At 49.4% G+C, this 20,814-nt stretch overlaps 8 pseudogenes; all 8 read left to right on the top strand.

Annotated features, from left to right (window-relative positions):
• The first annotated feature begins 1,645 nt into the window (after nucleotides 1-1,645).
• LOC143999190 (5S ribosomal RNA) lies at nucleotides 1,646-1,764 on the top strand (annotated as a pseudogene).
• A 13,863-nt stretch (nucleotides 1,765-15,627) lies between these two features.
• Nucleotides 15,628-15,746, top strand: LOC143999015 (5S ribosomal RNA; annotated as a pseudogene).
• A 160-nt stretch (nucleotides 15,747-15,906) lies between these two features.
• Nucleotides 15,907-16,025, top strand: LOC144000087 (5S ribosomal RNA; annotated as a pseudogene).
• Nucleotides 16,026-16,124: 99 nt separating this feature from the next.
• LOC143999497 (5S ribosomal RNA) lies at nucleotides 16,125-16,243 on the top strand (annotated as a pseudogene).
• Nucleotides 16,244-17,194: 951 nt separating this feature from the next.
• Nucleotides 17,195-17,313, top strand: LOC143998826 (5S ribosomal RNA; annotated as a pseudogene).
• Nucleotides 17,314-17,634: 321 nt separating this feature from the next.
• On the top strand, nucleotides 17,635-17,753 carry LOC143998590 (5S ribosomal RNA; annotated as a pseudogene).
• Nucleotides 17,754-17,853: 100 nt separating this feature from the next.
• On the top strand, nucleotides 17,854-17,972 carry LOC143999303 (5S ribosomal RNA; annotated as a pseudogene).
• Nucleotides 17,973-18,073: 101 nt separating this feature from the next.
• Nucleotides 18,074-18,192, top strand: LOC143999408 (5S ribosomal RNA; annotated as a pseudogene).
• Nucleotides 18,193-20,814: the final 2,622 nt, after the last annotated feature.

The following is a 20,814-nucleotide window of genomic DNA, read 5'->3' as shown; positions in this document are numbered from 1 at the left end:
TCTGTATCCACTAGAGTCTCTGTATACACTACCCAGGCTTCTGTATACACTGTCAGCTTGGATGTATACCCAAGCCTGTCTTCTGTATACACTAGTCTCTCTATATGCACTGTCCTATCTATATACACTCGACTCTCTCTATACACTAACATCTTTGTATATACTAGCCTCTCTTTAAACTAGCCTTTCTGTGTACCCCAGCCTCACTGTTTACTCTAGCATCTCTGTATACTCAAGCCTATCTGCATACACGAGTCTGTATTCTGTATACACTAGCCTCTCTTTAAACTAGCCTCTCTGTATACCCCAGAATAACTGTATACTCTAGCCTCTCAGTATACACTAGCATTTCTGTACACATCACCCTATCTGTATTCACTAGCCTCTCTGTATACCCCAGCCTGCCTCTCTCTATACACTAGCTTTTCTTCTGAATATAATAGTCTCAGTCTCTCTCTATAACCAAGCCTGTTTTCTCTATACATTAGCATGTGTCCTGTATACACTAGCCTGTCTTCTTTATTCTCTAGCCTACCTTCTGTATACCTTAGCCTCTCTGTATAAACTAGCCTTCCTTCTATATACACTGCCATTTATGAGGTAAACAAAGAGTCTAGTGTACATAAACGACAGGCTAGAGTATAAAGAGAGGATAGGGTATACAGAAGAAAGCCTAGTGTATACAGAACACAGGCTAGTACCCTGAGCCTGGGTGAGAGAGGATGAGGAGCATTAGGAGGGCTTGGTCTTTCACATCCGACCAAGCCATGATGTGGCTCAACACGTCCAGCTGCCGAAAATAAGGACAAGCGTGGGAGGCACACAACACCCACTGTAACAGTGCTAGGTTCCTGCATTACAGAAACAGAACACCAGCAATAAGCGGTATCTTCAGGTGTATACTGTGCAGGAGGCACACAACACCCACTCTAACTTCTGCACTGCCGATGCCTGTATTGCAAAAATTGAACACCAGTAATAAAGGGTAGCTTCAGGTGTGTACTGTGCAGGAGGCACATAACACCCACTGTAACAGTGCTAGGTTCCCAAGCAGTAAAGACACTGTCCCTGCCTATCGTCCTCTTTCCCTGACCGCCGCAACACACTATACAAGGCCGCCACGCTGGCTGCCTTATATAGTGTGGGGTGTGTACTAAACCCCCTTGAGCTATAATTGGCCACAGGAATACTGCCTGTGGTCAATTGTGGCTCTCCTCTCAGAGGATGTCACATCTGTTCTTATTATATAGAACTTATTATGCTCCTCGTAAACTTTTTCAATTTGGCCGAACTGCCGGACGCAAGTTGCCCCCGGTGCGGGAACATGGGGGGAGACATGATGCACATGTTTTGGAGATGCCCGAAGTTGATCTGCTACTGGACGGAGGTGACAGGAACCATTGATCGGGTGTTTGGAACCTCCACCAGGATGGAGGCGAAGTATTGTCTCCTGGGATTAGTTGAAGGAGTTGGAAACCCGGGAAGCAGCCAGATGGCAGTTCTGAGATGCCTATTTCAGGCAAGTAAACTGATTGCCCAACCCTGCTTAGCCTCCAATGTTGGCATTGACTTGGTTTTCTTAGCTTGTTTCCCAAGATCACCATGTTGGCGTTTGTCAAGATGGTTGAGAGTGCCCAAAGAGATCGCCTATGGCCCCATCCCCTTGAAAGTGCCCGATCTTGTCTGATCTCGGAGGTTAAGCATTGTCGGGCCTGATTAGTAACTGGATGGAAGACCGACTGGGAATACCAGGTGCCGTATGCTTATTTCTTGATCATACATCACGGGACACAGGATCATTACATAATGGGTTATATAGGCAGCTCTGGTGATGGGACACTGGTTAACCCCCAATTAAGGAGAATTCCTTCCCTATATAACCCCTCCCATATGGGAGGCACCTCATTTTTCCCTTTGCCAGTGGTGGTTGGTCACGTAAAACATGTGCTATGAAGAAAGTTCTGTGCAGGTCCCTGCGGGGGCCTAAGGGCTACAACAAACCGGATCCATATCTTGGGCCGATATTTTGACTCCCAAGATGATATGGTACCCGGGCCTCGTCATCTGAAGAAAAAGATTTTGCCTGTAAGTCCTCTCCTATTGGAAGACTGGGCTCTGGGAAAACCAGACTTACTGTACTATTTACATAGTGGCACGAAAGTTTCTGGCAGAGTCTTTTACAAGGTCCAGGTAGGAGGTTCTTCTGAGAAGGAACCCCAAAAAAAACCTGAAGGTTGGCACAACTCTGCCCGCCGTGATGGGTGAAGGCGGGAATCTGTCTGTTTTCAGCAATTCCTGCGGCGAGGACAGGTAAGGGAAGTTAATCCTGTATAAATTATATTATGGATTTCTTCATTGAGTAGTTGTATGTCTTACTTGGTTTCCACCACTAGGGGGAGTAAGAGCAGCCTGATGCATACTTACATGCCTTTCAGATTCACACGCTCAGTGAAGCCTGGTTCTCCCAGATGACTCATGTCTCCACTGCAATCTCAGCCACAATGAAGGTAATACGTAGTCTGGGGGTTCCAGACAGCTCCGATGGCAATTCCCTTCCCCCCTGGATACCGGCAGTCCTCGTGCACGCACACCAAGCACGCTTCCGTGCTAATGGAGGAGGCGGGAGTGTGTTTGCGAGCCGCGTCGTTCGGTGTGCACAGCGCTGTACTGCGCAGTTTTACAGCCCAGAGCATCAGGGGGCTGTAAGTGGAGACACAGGAGCTGTGGGCAGTAAGCATCCCAAGGGATTGGATCCAGGCAAACCTAAGACACCTACTCAGCATCAGGTTGTGCAGTTTAAGCATATATATTTATTGTGAGACTTTAAGCACAACAGTGATTGCACTTTGTACTAGTACCTCTGCTTTGTAGCTTAGGACTATGTCTCCTTGTAAGAGGGTCTCAGGGGGAGATAACAAGGACACTGGCAAGTCACCGCCTAGGTCTAGGGGTTCTAAAAATGCCTGTAGGTTACCATCCCCCCCTGCAAGACTGGAGTCAGCCTCACAGGATGAGTCAGTGCCCCTGTCAGGATTTGCAGCCTCTCCTGATATTTCAGCCCCGGTATACATCACTGAGGACTCCCTTAGGGCTACATTGGAAGGTTTTGAAGGGAGAATCATGAATTTTATTTCAGCTTCCCTGAAAGAAAGCAGGAAAAGGGGTAGATCCCCTCCCTCTGCTGAGATTCCTCTTTCAGATGACACTTCTGACAATGAGGAGAGATCCCTATCTTGGGACAGGTATCTTGAGCAGTCGGATGAATCAGAGGAAGAGGAGAGAGTCCCCTCCTCCCAGGCGCTCAGAAAACAGGTGCAGTATTATACTGAATTGGTGCGTACCACATTCAGAATGCCTGCTGCTGAGATCGCTACGTCCTCTGTTTCTTCCCTGGGAGTCAGGAAAATCCCACAACCTGCCTTTTCCTTTCCAATTAATCCCTTAATGGATAAATTGTTGTATGAGGATTGGGGACATCCCGATAAACTGTTTGCTCCTCCTAAAAGGTTTTCTATGCTTTATCCTCTGGAGGAAAGTTTCACCAAGAAATGGGGGGTCCCATCTGTCGATGCGGCTGTTTCTTGCGTGAATAGAAATCTGACCTGTCCTTTGGATAATGCTCAGGTATTTAAAGATCCAACTGATAAGAAGCTGGAAACATTATTAAAAGCCTCCTTTTGGGGGGACGTGTCCTGACCATGGAGGAGTGAGGAAGTGCTTCACCTCAGCTCCGCTCCATCGCCGCACATATCAGCTGCCCTCAGCGGGGAAATCCGATCCACATCACCGGGCTCAATGTCCCAACGATCCCGGCAGTCTTCCCGACCGCCGCAGGGTAACAAGAAGCGGCAGGGACAGCTGGATCAGTTCTTCCCGGGCCCCCACAGACAGGGCCGCGATGGACCCAATATCGACCGGGAAACTTCAGAAAGCTGGGAAATCCTCACAGCCTGCTACAACGACGCCTTCCCAGTCGACCGGACCGTCTCCCCTGGCTTCTCCGGTGCCCTCCCCTAGATCGGTAAGCGATTCGGCCCCCCCTGCATCCCCCGGGTCCCTGGATGGCCGCTCAGAGGTCTCAGACCTCATGGGAGATGACACAATACGCCGCCATATTATGTCTCTCCCCACCAGAGAGGACCTAGAAAAGTTCACTAGCAGAGTGGAGAAGGCTTTCACCGCTGATATTGCCCAGCTTAAAGCTGATACTACACATCTGGGTCACAGAGTGGAGGCCCTGGAGGAAAAACTAGAAGAGACTCTCCCCGCTATTGCTCTGCTGCAATCTAGGTGCCAAACACAAGACCATCAGCTTGAGGTACTGCTGGGGCAATTGGATGATGTTGAAAACCGCAGCAGGAGGGCCAATATCAGGATCAGGGGGCTCCCGGAGGCTACTGGACCCAGGGATATTGTCCCCACTCTGACTGATATCTTTAGGGACATATTGGGACTCCCAGCCACTGCTCCTATTGAAATAGACCGAGCCCACAGAGCACTGCGCCCCCCGTCTCAAGACGCTGACAATCCCAGGGATATAATCTGTAAACTTCACAAATATACTATCAAGGACCAGATTATGAAAAAAGTGCGGGGTAAGCCCTTTTATGATTTTGATGGTGCTCGACTGACTTTCTATCAGGATCTCTCGCGGCGCACCCTCATGCGGCGGAGAGCCCTTCGCCCGCTCCTTTCTGTGCTCCAGGCTGCAGGACTGTCCTACCGCTGGGGCTTCCCCTTCTCTCTGCATGTGCTTAAGGATGGCAGGCAGGTGACCCTGCGCACAAAAGACGATCTTCCACATTTTCTATCCTCTCTGGGGCTGAATCCCGTGGACTTTCTGGATTGGAGAGGACCCCCGAGCGACTTGCTTGTCCCCCCCCTTCCTCACAGATGGTCTACAGTCACACGCAAGCATCGACGGAGGGACAGACATAGTTCAACCCGCAACTCTTCAGTGGTTCCTTCTACCACCCGAGACTGATACCGAGCCTGGGCTGTGTGATAGACGGCTGATTGCGGACTTTTTCTACTATGATTGCTGGTGTCTGGGCTTCCCCCCACGGGAATTGTAAATGGGATGTTTTGACCCTGTACCCCCCCCCCAGGTGTTCCAGGGACCTGGATGTGCCCTATGCGGCTGAAGACTGTGGCTGCCGTGGCCGCAAGAATTTTTGGTGACTTCTCTCCAGCCCTTGTTACTGTTTGACTATCAGATTAGGCCTACAGGGCGGAGAATGTTTACATTCCCAATGTTGGAAGGTGGTCTGCCACGGCGCCCCCTTTTTCTTCCCTTTGCGGGGCACCAGGGGTGGGGGGAGGGTTTTTTTTTTAATGTGTTTTGGTTTCTGTTTTATTTCCCCCTTTTCTTTTGCCATCGTAGCTACCTCCGTGACCCCCCCCCCCTCCGCGGTCTGCAGTTTGCTGTGCGGCTACCGTGGCGGGGGGGCCTCTGCCAGGGATCGGCCAGACTCCACGTCCCCGAATGCAATCAGCCCACACTGGGCTTCACCCCTTTTTTCCTCCTCTTTTATTTTTTACTTTTGTTGCTTTTTTGGATCGGTTTTTTTCCCGAATTGAGGCTATTCTGCTCTCAGATGTGGTGGGCGGGGCGGGGACCTTCCTTTTCCCCCTTGTTTTGGTTTACGTTCCCCACATAGGCCATCCATCCATGGGTTTAGTTCCCTGTTGGGACTTTAGGAGGGGGCTAGGAGCCCCCCCGGATAGTGGGGTGGGTCCCATCTCCCCCCAAACTGCTGCATTGTCTAATTTTGATGTAGCTGTTTTGTTTTTATGTTGTTGGTATTTTTGTACTTTTTTTTGTGTTTTTTATCTCCCTATCTCTCCCCTTTTCTTCTCCCTCTTTTTTCACTCCCCCCTTTTCCTAGGAGCCTGCTGTTGCTGCGGTCCTTACACCAGGCGGGTTGGGACGCTTGCCCAGTCCTCCACCCTCCAACTCTCTCATGTCTACACTCCAGGTAATTTCCTACAATTTACGGGGTCTCTGCTCTCCGGGGAAGAGGAACAAATTGTGGTGGGAACTTAAAAAGTTGAAGGCCCAAGTGGTCTTCCTGCAGGAAACACATTTCACCAGCCATTCCCTACCCAGGTTGCCCACCCATATGTTTAATCAGTGGTTTCACAGTACATCTCCTAAGGCCAAGTCCAGAGGGACTGCCATAGCGTTCCATAAGACGTGCCCTTTTCAGCCAGTGGATAGCAAAATTGACCCTCAGGGCCGATTTGTTTTCCTAAAGGGCACCATAGCTGGGTGCATGTACACATTCGCCTCCTTATACGCCCCCAACTCTGATCAGCTTACCTTCCTGGACGCTACCCTTGACCTATTGACAGACTTTAAAGCCGGGTATTTAATTTTAGGCGGGGACTTTAATGTCTGCCCGGACCATCTGCTCGACACTTCGAGCACCCGACCCTCACACTCCCATGCCTTTTTCAAACACTTTCGCAAATCACTGCAGGCACACCTTTTACTTGATATCTGGAGGATTTTGCATCCCTCGGGACGAGACTTTAGCTATTACTCGTCCGTCCATGACGTATACACGCGCATAGACCATGTCTATGTTGACCGTCCCACGCTTGAGCTTCTGCAGGCGGCATCCATTGGCAGCATCACCCTTTCGGACCATGCACCGGTTGGCGTGACCATTCAATTACCATCTGGTCCCCACAGGGCCTGGACGTGGAGACTGAACGAAAATCTCTTGGATGACTCTGCTGCGGTTGCCAAGGTGTCGGAGACCATCTCCCACTATTTTAGGGAAAACGCCTCGGATGAGATAAGTGTGGGTGTGCTTTGGGAGGGGCACAAAGCCGTGATTAGAGGGGAACTGATATCATTGGGTTCCCAAATCAAGAAAGCACGTCAAGAGGATTTCAACAGGGTTCTGGCCGCCTTACAGGCTTATGGGGGAGCCCAGAGGCTAAGCAGAAGCTTTTTGAATTGCGTGACCTGTTTTTACGTTTATTAGATCGCCACACGTGTAGGCAGGCCAGGCATTTTTCACACAGGTACTATGAACATGGAAACAAATGCGGCCGTATGCTGGCCAGGGCCCTTCGCAAGAAACATGCTCAAGCTTATGTACAGAAGCTCCGTTCCCCCTCGGGTGCCGTTTGGGTCCAATCCAACAAGATTGCCTCGGGGTTCCAGGAATTTTACGCCCAACTTTATAACCTTTCCCCGGCCTCGCCCGCACACGCTCAGCCTCCCAAGTCTGCTGCCATTCAAGAATTTTTAGCGTCGGCGAGAGTCCCTACACTTACGGCGGAACAATGCGTCGACTTGGAGCGGCCGATTTCGCCGGAGGAAATTGCGCTAACGGTGAAATCCCTGCCCAAGGGCAAGAGCCCGGGATCGGATGGTTTTTCGGGTTCCTACTATAAGATCTTCCTGCCCCTCTTAACGCCACATATGTGCACCTACTTTAATTCCATCGCGGAGGGGAAGCCTATCCCAACCGAAGCACTGTTGGCACACATTACGGTGCTGCCAAAAGAGGGCAAAGATCCTACCGTCCCCCAGAGCTATCGACCGATTTCCCTTCTTAACGTCGATATTAAGATTCTAGCAAAAGTCCTGGCAAACAGACTTGGGAGTCTTATGCCCCAAATTATCCACCCAGACCAAGCAGGGTTTATTCGTGGCAGGGAGGCGAGAGATAACTCCATCAGGGCAATCCAACTCATTCATTGGGCACGTAACAGTCCTGATCCTAAACCTTGTATCGTCCTTTCGACGGACGCCGAAAAGGCGTTTGACCGCGTCGACTGGGGGTACTTATGGGCGGTACTGGAGGCTCAGGGGTTGGGGACGCGTATGATGTCCTCGATTATGGCCTTGTACTCCACTCCGTGTGCACAGGTGAAGGTGAATGGGGTGCTTTCCTCCCGGTTCCCGATTCGAAACGGCACGAGACAGGGGTGTCCACTGTCTCCTCTCCTTTTTGCCTTGGTACTGGAACCACTGCTCTGCAGGGTGAGGGCGAACGCAGACATTAGAGGCCTGAAGGTTGGGATGACGGAGCACAAACTGTCGGCGTATGCGGACGATGTGCTCCTTTATCTCTCTGAACCCCTGATCTCATTGCCGGTTCTGTTGAAGGAGCTGAGGACTTTTGGTGAGTTATCCAATTTCAAGATAAACCTTTCCAAATCGGAGATTTTGCCTATTCACCTCGCCCCGCCTCAAGCGGACCACCTGCAATTAGCATTCCCCTTTACCTGGGCCACGTCTTCTATTAAATACCTGGGCATCCAGTTGACCAACTGCTTTGATGCCTTATATGCCGCTAATTTCCCCCCCTTATTACATGCGATCAAGGCGGATTTGTTGCAGTGGACCAAAAACGCTTTTACGTGGTTCGGCCGCATTAATATTATTAAAATGAATATCCTGCCCCGAGTATTATTCTTTTTACAAATGATACCCATCTCCCTCCCTAAACTGTTTTTTACCCAATTGAATAGCATTCTGTCGACATTTGTGTGGAACACAAAGAAACCTAGAATAGCCATGGCCTTGCTGAAACGCTCGAAGCTGACGGGGGGTCTGGGGGTTCCGGATATCCAGAGGTACCACAGGGCTATTGTTCTACAGAGGATACTTAATTGGAAATTTCATACTAAGTCAAAAGTGTGGGTCTCTCTGTAAAAATGGCTAGCTGGGAGAGATTTGGCTTATGCGCCCTGGTTGTCCCCGGAATATAGGGGGTTATCGGTGGATGTCTCCCCGCTCACTGTACAGTCTCTTTTGATTTGGGACAAACTGAACAAGACGCTGGGCCTATCCCCCCCTGTTTCTCCGCTTGCCCCGCTGGGAGGGTTCCTATGGTTCCCGCCAGGGGAGCGGAGGGCCTTTTTTGTCCCCTGGGCAGCTGACGGGAATGCCAGTTGTGGACAGTTTCTCAGCGGTGGCCAAATGGTCAGCTATGAATCCCTGCAGACCGGGCATGCGCAGACAGCTATGAATTTTTGGCGATACAGGCAATTGCACCACTTTTTTGAAGCCCATGGCCACTTAATCAGGGACGAAGCGCTCCTTACACCATTTGAGCGTTTTTTTGTAGCAGATGAACCCACTCCCCACCTGATCTCCGAATTATATCACTTGCTGGGCTGTGTTACCGAGGTCGCTAGACCGACATACATACGGGTCTGGGAGAGGGAGCTACAACTTGACTTTTCCGCGGCCCAACTGTCCCACCTCTACAAACTCACGTACGCTAGCTCCATGGAGTCCAAAACCCAAGAAACTAATTTTAAAGTACTGTCTCGCTGGTACAGAGTGCCGGCAGACTTAGCACGTATCTACCCTTCGGTATCGGACCGGTGCTGGAGGGAATGTGGCCAATTGGGCACCCTCCTTCATATTTGGTGGGATTGCCCACGAATCAAGCCATTCTGGGAGGACATCCGATCCCGCATAGAGGCAGTTTTGCATCTTGATGTGCCACTGTCTGCGGCCAACTATCTTTTGCACATTCCTCCGATCCCGATTGGTAGATACAAAAAAAGCCCTCTGCCGCATCTGTTGAACGCGGCCAGACGTCTTATACCGATTTACTGGAAACAAACTAGGACTCCCACAGTGGAGGACTGGGTCAAAAAAGTGAATGACATCAGAGAAGCGGAATATTGGGTGGCAACCTGTAGGGGTACACGGGCTAAGTGTGACAGCATATGGCAATCATGGACAGTCTACATGTCCGAAACTATATACGCTACCTCCAGTCTGGACTTGGCTCTACTGGAGCTAGCGGAACCCTCTTTGAGATCCCGCACACACAATGATGTTCCCACCTAGTGGCTGTTTTTCACCTTCTTGCCCCATGGACGGAGAGACGACTTTGCTGCTGAGACTCGCCTGGTGCTGGACCGCTGCACTTCGCAGGGATGTCAAGTAGGCTCCACCCTCCTCCCTTACCCTATCCCCCAATCCCCTCTCTACCCCTTCTTGCCTCTCTCTCACCCTTCCTACTGTTCTTTTTTACCTTCTTTCTCTGTATTCCACACTATAAGATGTTGCCTTTTATTGACCTACGTGGTATTGAGCTGTGGTGGTGCGTTAGGCTTCCTGTGGGCTGGCTGGCCCTGCGGCCACTTTGTTTGGCTGACGGGGGGAATCCCTCTGTCCGGAGGGGTCCATGCTGGGACGTCCCTCCTGGGCGGGAGGGTTGCTGTGGGCCTGTCCTACCCCCGGGGGACGCTCGGGAGAGGTTGCTGGAGGTGATTGTGCCCCCCTCTCCTGGGCGGCCCCTGGGGGTGGGCCCATGCCTCCCCGGCCTTTTGTATGACGGGAGGTGGGGGACTGGGCTCCGGCCCGTCCTCTCCTTTCCGCTCAGAGGCACCTTGGAGCGGGGCCCTAGCCCACGGAGGCCGGACTTGATGTGTATGAGCTAGAAGACACTCCAGACATTCATCTCCACCCGTTTGCCTAATTCATGTGTCTGGTTTGAGCCGCCAACTCTTGGCCACTGGGTCAGTTTTTATGGGTGTCATTGTTTCCTACAGTTTATTTGTTCTTTGTTTGGTCCTGACACACCTGTCTAATGTATACTTAAGTGTGTTTCAATGTCAAAATATCTCAAAATAAAGATTTTACAAAAAAAAAAAAAAGCCTCCTTTTCCATGACTGGCACTGTAGTGCAACTTACAGTCGCAGCTGTGGGGTTGTGTCAGTTCCTCAAGGAACAGGTTAAGCAGATGCTTGGCCTCCTTCCCAGTGAGAAAGTGGAGAATTATGCAGAAATACCTCAAATTCTGTGTTTCCTGATTGATGCGATTTCGGATTCTGTCCAACAAGCATCTCGTTTGTCTCTCCTGTTGGTACACATGCGAAGGGCCCTATGGCTAAAGAATTGGGCAAGCTGAGCTATCATGCAAGAAGCATTTGATTGGGTTCCCGTTTAAAGGGGAACGTTTGTTTGTAGAAGAATTAGACAAATTCGTCCAAAAAATTTCAGGGGGTAAATCTACTCTCCTTCCAGTCAAAAGGAGCAAACGTCCATCATTTAGGCGTTCTCTCTCTCCCGGAGCATCAAGCTCTAAGCAGTGGCGACGGCCTTCTCAACCCCCCTCTACAGGAAAGGCTCAAGGCCGGGCCCAGGGGCAGAAGAAATCCTGAGGGCGAAAGCCTGCCAAGCAGAGCCCGAAAGCTTCCTTGTGAAGGAGCGCCCCCGCTCGGCCAAGTGGGGGGAAGGCTCTTGCAGTTTGCAGAAGCCTGGCGGGAAGAGATCCGGGATGAGTGGGTGGTCTCTTCGGTATCTCTGGGCTACAAGCTGGAGTTTCAGGAGATTCCACCTTCTCGCTTTCTAAGGTCAAGGATCCCCAGGGACCCAGTAAAGCAAAGACCGCTATTTCTGGCCTTAGATCACTTACTATCCCAGGGGGTGATAGTAGAAGTGGACCCAAAAGAACAGGGTTCAGGGTTTTACTCGAATCTCTTCACCGTTCCAAAGCCAAATGGAAGTGTCAGACCTATCCTGGATCTGAAGGATCTGAACCGTTTTTTACGCATCCGGTCCTTCTGAATACAGTCAATTCGCACTGTGGTCTCCTCCCTGCAAGGGGGAGAGTTTATGGCATCAATAGACATCAAGGATGCATATCTCCATGTGCCAATTTTTCCCGCACACCAAAAGAATCTAAGGTTTGCGGTAGATCGGCGCCATTTTCAATTTGTGGCCTTGCCGTTCGGGCTAGCTACGGCCCCTCGAGTCTTCACAAAGATTCTGGACCCTCTCTTGGCAAACCTAAGAGCTCAGGGTATAGCCGTCATGGCTTATCTAGACGATTTGCTTCTCATAGAGAAAACAGTAGCACTCCTGAACCACAGTGTTACCAGAACGCTAGAACAGCTGGAACGCCTAGGTTGGATTATAAACCTAGAAAAGTCGTCCCTACAGCCTGCTACCAGGTTGGAATACCTGGGTATGGTTATCAACACTGCTCAGGGCAAGGTGTTTCTACCAAGGCCAAAAGCCTTGGCCATTGGGGATCTGGTGCGTCTAATTCTGGGCAGAAGATCTTCCCCCATTCGGTTGTGCATGAGACTCTTTGGGAAAATGGTCGCCTCCTTCGAGGCCGTTCCATTCGCCCAGTTCCACTCAAGGCCTCTGCAAAGATTCATCCTTGCGGCTTGGAACAGGAAGCCCCAGTCCTTGGATCTTCCTATGCGTCTATCCCCAGGGACACGCAAGAGTCTCGTCTAACGAGTCTAAGAGTCTCGTTACAAACCGAGAATTTGCTGAAAGGCAAAACTTTTCTTCCTCTTCCATGGAAGATTATTATGACAAATGGCAGCCTGACAGGCTGGGGAGCAGTGTTGGAGGAGACGTGCTCGCAGTGGAAATGGTCTGCGATGGAGAAGCTATTGCCCATAAATGTCTTGGAGATCCGGGCAGTTTATATGGCTCTCATAAACTGGTCTTTCAGACCTGTTCGGGTTCAGTCCGACAATGCCACAGCAGTGGCCTATATCAATCACCAGGGCGGTACCAGAAGTCTGGTTGCGCAAAAAGAGGTGAATCGTATACTTGTCTGGGCAGAAAGGCATGTTCCATGCCTTTCTGCAGTCTTCATTCCAGGAGTGGAAAATTGGCAGACAGATTTTCTGCGCCGCCAGCAGTTGTGCCTAGGAGAATGGGCTCTGCACCCCGACGTGTTTTGGAACATATGTCGCAGGTGGGGTACTCCAGACGTAGATCTGTTTGCGTCCAGGTTCAACAGAAAACTGGACAAATTCGTGTCAAGGACAAGAGATACACTCGCTCAGGGGTCGGATGCTCTGACAGTTCCCTGGGATCAGTACAATTTGATTTATGCCTTCCCCCCGTGCCCGCTTCTGTCGCGGTTCCTGGGAAGAGTCTAGAGGGAAACCAAGTCGCTTCTTTTGGTAGCCCCGGCTTGGCCCAGGCGACCGTGGTACGCAGAGATCATGAAGTTGGCAGTAGGCAGGCCGTGGATCCTCCCTCTCCGGCCAGATCTGCTCTCACAGGGTCCAATTTACCATGCTGCTTTACACAGTCTGAATTTGACGGTTTGGCTGCTGAGACCCACATTCTGAGAGACCGTGGGCTTTCGGGGCCAGTCCTTTCTACTCTGGTCAATGCCAGAAAGCCGGCCTCCAGGCTTTTTTACTACAAAATCTGGAGGGCATATGTTTCCTGTTGTGAACTCAGGGAATGTCATCCTAGAAAGTATGTCATTAGCAGGATCTTGGCCTTCCTCCAGTCAGGCCTAGAAATGAATTTGGCCGTAAGCACTATCAAGGTGCATATTTCGGCCTTGTCAGTGTTTTTTCAGAAACCACTTGCATCACATTCCCTGGTGCGGGCTTTCATCCAGGGGGCTATGCGCATAAGGCCGCCAGTCAAACCTCCGGTATGCCCATGGGATCTGAATTTGGTTCTCTCAGCTTTGCAGGGGCAACCTTTTGAACCTTTGCATCAGGCTTCGTTAGTTCTTTTGACTAAAAAATTGGTTTTCTTGGTAGCCATATCCACGGCTAGAAGAGTGCCAGAACTAGCAGCTCTCTCCAGTAAAGAACCATATCTAATTATTCATAAGGACCTGGTGGTAATGCGTCCCAACAGGTCCTTTCTGCCTAAGGTGGTTTCAGGATTCCATTTGAATCAAGATGTAAGCCTACCATCCTTTTTTCCGGACCCACAGTCTGCAGAAGAAGAATCTTTGCACACTTTGGATGTGGTAAGGGCAATCAGTATCTATCTTCAGGCAACTGCACAGATAAGGAAAACTGATTGCTTATTTATTTTGCCTGAAGACACTAGGAAGGGTCAGGTGGCATCAAAATCCACTCTCTCATGGTGGATTAGACAGATTATTTCTCAGGCCTATAGTGTTAAAGGGAAGATCCCTCCTTTTCAAGTGAAAGCGCACTCAACTAGGGCTGTAAGTGCTTCTTGGGCAGTGCATCACCAGGCCTCCCTGGCTCAGATCTGTAAGGCTGCAACTTGGTCATCAGTCCACATATTCACCAGATTCTATCAGGTGGATGTCAGAGGGCAAGAGGATATCGCCTTTGGGCGCAGTGTACTGCAGGCTGCAGTTTAGGTCCTCCGGTCCTTGGCGGTCTATATATTATGATCTGTGTCTCCCTCCCCTCAATCTGAGCATTGCTTTGGGACATCCCACTATGTAATGAAGCTCCTGTGTCCCCTGATGTATGATCAAGAAAATAGGATTTTTATACACAGCTTACCTGTAAAATCCTTTTCTTGAGAGTACATCACGGGACACAGGGCTCCCACCCCTCTTGGGTTTTACGTGGTTTCCTATTGCTTTGCTACAAAACTGAGGTGCCTCCCATATGGGAGGGGTTATATAGGGGAGGAATTCTCCTTAATTGGGGGTTAACCAGTGTCCAATCACCAGAGGTGCCTATATAACTCACTATGTAATGAAGCTCCTGTGTCCCGTGATGTACTCTCAAGAAAAGGATTTTACAGGTAAGCTGTATATAAAAATTCTATTTTTTATGTTGTTGGCGTTGACCTGTTTTTTTTCACTTGTTTCCCAAGATGACCATCTTGGCGTTTGTCAAGAGGGTGAGAGTGCCCAAAGAAAGTGCCTACGGCCAAATCACCCTGAAAGTGCCCGATCTTGTCTGATCTCGGAGGTTAAGCATTGTCGGGCCTGATTGGGAATACCAGGTGCCGTAGGCTTCTTTTTATGCTGTTGGCGTTGACATTTTTGACATTTTTTTTTTCCGCTTGTTTCCCAAGGTGACCATCTTGGCATTTGTCAAGAGGGCTGAGAGAGCCCGAAGAAATCTCCTACGGCCACATCACCCTGAAAGCGCCCGATCTCATCTGATCTCGGAGGCTAAGCAGGGTCCGGTCTGGATAGTACCTAATTACAGGTGCCGTAGGAATCTTTTTATATTGTTGGCTTTGACCTGTTTTTTTTCCGCTTGTTTCCCAAGGTGACCATTTTAGCATCTGTCAAGAGTTTTGAGTATGTCCCGAAGCGTTCGCCTAAGGCCACATCACCCTGAAAGCGCCCGATCTCAGAGGCTAAGCAGGGTCAGGGTCAGGGTCAGATGGGAGACCGCCAGGGTCTATGTTGTTGGCGTTGACCTGTTTTTTTTTTCACTTTTTTCCCAAGATGACCATCTTGGCATTTGTCAAGAGGGTTGAGAGTGTCTGAATAGAACACCTATGGCCACATCACCCTGAAAGCGCACAATCTCATCTGATCTCAGAGGCCTAGCAGTGTACGGCCTGGTTAATACCTGTATGGGAGACCATCTGTGAATACCAGGTGCCGTAGGCTTCTTTTTATGTTGTTGGTGTTGACCTGTTTATTTTCGCTTGTTTCCCAAGGTGACCATCTTGGCATTTGTCAAGAGGGTTGAGAGTGCCCGAAGAGATCACCTACGGCCCCATCACACAATCTCGTCTGATCTCGGAGGCTAAACAGTGTCAGGCCTGGTTAGTACCTGGATGGGAGACCGCCTGGGAATACCAGGTGCCATAGGCTTCTTTTTATGTTGTTGGCTTTGACCTGTTTTTTTCGCTTGTTTCTGAAGGCGACCATCTTGGCGTTTGTCAAGAGGGTTGGGCGTGTCTTGAAGAGAATGCTTACGGCCACATCACCCTGAAAGCACCCGATCTCGTCTGATTTCAGAGGCTAAGCAGTGTCAGGCCTGGTTAGTACCTGGATGGGAGACTGCCTGGGAAGACCAGGTGCCATAGAAGGATCTGGCCTGGTTAGTGTCTTGATTGGGAGATCGCCTGGGAATACCGGATGCCGTAGACTTCTTTTTATGTTGTTGGCTTTGACCTGTTTTTTTTAGCTTTTTTCCCAAGGTGAGCATCTTGGCCTTTGTCAAGAGGCTTCAGAGTGCCCAAAGAGAGTGCCTACGGCCAAATCACCCTGAGAGAGCCCAATCTCATCTGATCTTGGAGGCTAAGCAGCGATGGGCCTGGTTAGTACCTGGACGGGAGACAGCCTGGGAATACCAGGTGCCGTAGGTTTCTCATTATGTTGTCGGCGTTGACCTGTGTTTTTTCCCTTTTTTCCCAAGGTGACCATCTTGCCATTTGTCAAGAGGGTTGAGAGTGCACAAAGAAATTGCCTACGGCCACAACACCCTTAAAGCACCCAATCTCGTCTGGTCTCAGAGGCTAAGCAGGGTTGGGCCTGGTTTGTACCTGGATGGGAGACCGCCTGGGTTTTCCAGATGCCGCAGGCCTCTTTTTATGTTGTTGGTGTTGACCTGTTTTTTTTCGCTTGTTTCCCAAAGTGATCATCTTGGCATTTGTCAAGAGGGTAGAGAGTGCTTAAAGAGATCGCTTACAGCAGCATCACCCTGAAAGCACCCTATCTCTTCTGATCTCGGAGGCTAAGAAGGGTTGGGCCTAGTTAGTACTTGAATGGGAGACGGCCTTGGAATACCAGGTGCCGTATTCTTCTTTTCATGTTGTTGGCGTTGACCTGTTTTTTTTCGCTTGTTTCCCAGGGTGACTATCTTGGCATTTTTCAAGAGGGATGAGAGTGCCCAAAGAGATTGCCTATGGGCACATCACCCTGAAAGCACCCAATCTCCTCTGATCTCAGAGGCTAGAAAGGGCCGTGCCTTGTTAATACCTGGATGGGAGACCGCCTGGGAATACTAGGTGCTGTAGGCTTCTTTTTATGTTGTTGGCGTTGACTTGATTTTTTGTTTGCTTCCCAAGGTGACCATCTTGGCGTTTGTCAAGAGGGTTGAGCGTGCCTGAAAAAAATCTACTATGGCTGCATCACCCTGAAGGAGCCCAATCTCATTTGATCTCAGAGGCTAAGCAGGGTTGGGACCTGGTTAGTACCTGGATGGGAGACCGCCTGGGATTTCTCAATGCCATAGGCTTTTTTTTTAAGTTGTTGCTTGATTCCCAAGGTGACCATCTTGGCGTTTGTCAAGAGGGTTGAAAGTGCCTGAAGGGATTGCCTACGGGCACATCACCCTGAAAGCACCCGATCTCACTTGATGTTGGAGGCTAAGAAGAGTCAGGCCTTGTTAGTACGCGGATGGGAGACCGCCTGGGAATACCAGATGCCGTAGGCTTCTTTTTATGTTGTTGGCGTTGACCTGTTTTTTTTAGCTTGTTTCCCAAGGTCACCATCTTGGTGTTTGTCAAGAGGGTTGAGAGTGCCTGAAGAGATTGCCTATGGCCACATCACTCTGAAAGCACCCAATCTTGTCTGATCTTGGAGGCTAAGAATAGTCAGGCCTGGTTAGTACCTGGATGGGAGACCACCTGGGAATACCAGTTATTGTAGGCTTCTTTTTATGTTGTTGGCGTTGATTTGTTTGTTTTTTTCCGCTTGTTTCCCAAGGTGACCATCTTGGCATTTGTCAAGAGGGTTGAGAGTGCCCAAAGAGATCGCTTACAGCAGCATCACCCTGAAAAAGCCCTAGCTCTTCTTATCTCTGAGGCTAAGAAGGGTTGGGCCTAGTTAGTACCTGGATGGGAGATGGCGTTGGAATACCAGGTGCCGTATTCTTCTTTTTATGTTGTTGACATTGACCTGTCTTTTTTCGCTTGTATCTCAAGGTGACTATCTTGGCATTTGTCAAGAGGGTTGAGAGTGCCCAAAGAGATTGCATATGGTCACATAACCCTGAAAGCGCCCGATCTCCTCTGATCTCAGAGGCTAAACAGGGTTGGGCCTTGCTAGTACCTGGATTGGAGACAACCTGGGAATACTAGGTGCTGTAGGCTTCTTTTTATTTTGTTGGCGTTGACTTGTTTTTGTTTTGTTTGTTTACCAAGGTGACCATCTTGGTGTTTGTCAAGAGGGTTGAGAGTGCCTGAAGAGCTTGCCTATGGCCACATAACCCTGAAAGCACCAGATCTCGTCTGATCTCAGAGACTAAACAGGGTCGGGCCTTGTTAATACCTGGATGAGAGACCACCTGGGAATACTAGGTGCTGTAGACTTCTTTTTATGTTGTTGGTGTTGACTTGTTTTTTTTTTTGTTTCTTTCCCAAGGTGACCATCTTGGCGTTTGTCATGAGAGTTAAGAGTGCCTGAAGTTATTGGCTACGGCCACATCCCCCTGAATCTGTTCCATCTCGTCTGATCTTGGAGGCTAAGCAGGGTCGGGCCTGGTTAATGCCTGGATGGGAGACCGCCTGGGAATACCAGGTGTCGTAGGCTTCTTTTTTTTTTTCAAATATAATTTTTTTCTACAAACAGGGGAAGACGGTCCCCCGAGTACATAATGCAACAGAGAAATACAGAGCAAAAAGCAGCTGAACAATACTTGATACAGGTATATTCGCAACTGTGAGTCTGCCTTCCATCAATCATAATGATTCAAGGCACGGATAAAGATCCCAAGATCCAGGGTCACACAAACCCCAGGTCCCTCCGGCATAATCCATCCAGAGGGGGGGGGTGGGGCCGTCATTCCCCTTTTTTACCACTTTTTCCAAAAGAGAGAGTGGGTGGAGGGGTTGAGAGATAGGGGAGGAAGGAAGAAAAGAGAAGGGGTGAAAGATCAGGAAAGGAGAAGAGGGGACGAGACACAATGGCAGCCACTGTCCAAGGGGCCAGTCAAGGAAAGCTCAGAGCATTAAGGTGATAGCAGGTGACATCCTTCCAGCGAGAATATAAAGGTATTCCAGATGTCCCAGGTTTGTTTAAAAAATTCTTGTTTACCTTGTGATGTGAGGATCAAGTCCTCCATTTTTTTTAATGTCCTCTATTTTCCTAAGCCAGTGAGTAATGAAAGGGAGGGAACATTTTTTCCAATAGAGAGGGATGCAGGATTTCGCCGCATTTATCACATGCTGTAAAATTTATTTTTTTGTACTTCTTAATGGGAATCTGTCAATGGTGCAAGAGAAAAAATGCAGCCTCTTCCGGGATGGAGAAGTCTGTGAATTTTTGTGTCATGCATCGGATCTCTGTCCAGAAGTCCACCAAGCTGGGGCAGGACCAAAAAATGTGGATCAACGTGCCCTCTTCTTCTCCACACCTCCAGCATATGTTCGAGGAAGAGGGGAATTATTTATGCAGCTTTGATGGTGTCAAATACCACCTGGTGAGAAGTTTAAAATTTGTCTCCTGTATCTTCGTGCACAGCGAGGTTTTGAGAGCCAAAGTGATAATGCGTTGTCTCTGTGCTGGGGAAAACGAGCAATTAAGGTCCTTTTCCCAGTTGGACAGGCAGGTTAAGTGTGGGTGATCTGTTTGAGAGAGAATGTGGACCAAAGGGCCTTTGCTCCTGCATAGAGCCTCAAACTCCGTCTGAGGGCGTGCGAAAGTTTGAGTATTGGGGATGGAATGGAAAAAATGATGTTGTTGCGCCGCTCTCCAAAAAGGCATTTGGAAAAGCCCTGTCGGATCTGTTAGGGTTGAGAAAGAAGGTCATTTTCCATCAATGACGAATTTAGACGCATGGTCTAGGTTGGAATTTCTAAGTGGGTCCCCGGTTCCAAGTTCGGATGGCCACGTATAGGGAATAGGGGGAAGTCAAAGACGTGAGTGTGTTTTGGGTAGCGATCAGGTGACTGACTTTCAATGAAGCCCCTATAGTGGGATGTGACGTCAATTCTGTGGGTAAATCCTTATAGCACCACATGGTGCTTCTTAGCGGAATTTGGGAGTGAGATTGTCCTAGTAGCACTCAGAGCTTAGAAAGTTTGTTTCCATTCCAGTCCAATACACGCCCCAGATGGGAGGCCAGGTAGTAGCATCGCAAGTCAGGGAGAACCAACCCTCCCTGTTGTTTAGACAATGTCAGCTGTGACCACTTAAGTCTGGGATTTTTGTGGGCCCAGTTAAATTGAGTGAGCAGGGATTGAGCTTGCTTAAAAAACGGGACTGGAATCTGGATCGGGAGAGCTTGGAAAAGATAGGTAAATTTAGGGAGTATGTTCCATTTGACCCGATCAAAAGCCTTCTCGGCATCAGTACTCACGAAAAGACAAGGGGTCCCAGATGACTTTGCTTTATGGACCAGGGTAAGCACCTTAATGGTGTTGTCCCTATCTTCCCTGGTGGGAATAAAACCTAACTGGTCAATATGTATAAGGGACTGCAAGTGCTGTGCCAATCACGTGGCAAGGATTTTAGAGAATCGTTTTAGGACCGAATTTAGGAGGGAAATTGGTCTGTAGCTCCCACATAGGCCCGGGTCTTTGCCCTCCTTAGGTATCAACGAGATGTGGGCTCTAAGGGTATGCTCAGGAAAATCCCCATTCAAGCTCAGAGTATTCAATAAATTCACCAAGCGCGGGCCGAGAATAGGGAGGAAGGTCTTATAGTATTGTGCGGTATATCCGTCAGGGCCCGGAGCCTTACCCACCTTCGGAGGTCCCACGGCCATCTGGACTTCTTCCAGTGTGATCGGGTTGGTAGACCAGAACCGGTTACATATCTGTCTATATTGTCCTGTCCGGACCCTGAATCGGGCAGGTTGTAGAGATCAGAGTAGCATTTTTCAAAGACTTTGGCTATTTGGGTTGGGGTAGAGCCCCTCTGGCCATTCTCATCTATCAACTGTTGTATGTAAGAGGCAGATTTCCACTCCTTTACTGACCTGGCAAAGATTTTTCCGCATTTGTCCCCTGATTCCTACATCAGTTTACGACAAAACTGGAGTACTGCTTTCGCTTTATAATGGAGTAGGTCAGTAATCTGGGTACGGAGTGTCCCCAATTCAATCTCTAAGGTCCGTGAGGGGGCATGTTTATGTTTCGCTTCCACAGAGGCAAGTTCACAAAACAGATTAGCAATTTGTTCCTTCCGTGTTCGTTTGATACGTGCCCCATG

Source organism: Lithobates pipiens, unplaced genomic scaffold (genome assembly GCF_037356315.1).
Source record: "Lithobates pipiens isolate NorthernLeopardFrog02 unplaced genomic scaffold, aLitPip1_a1.2 Scaffold_19, whole genome shotgun sequence".
NCBI classification, from domain to species: domain Eukaryota; kingdom Metazoa; phylum Chordata; class Amphibia; order Anura; family Ranidae; genus Lithobates; species Lithobates pipiens.
The sequence above is the reverse complement of the archived record's forward strand: the minus strand, read 5'-3'. Positions and strand labels throughout refer to the sequence as shown.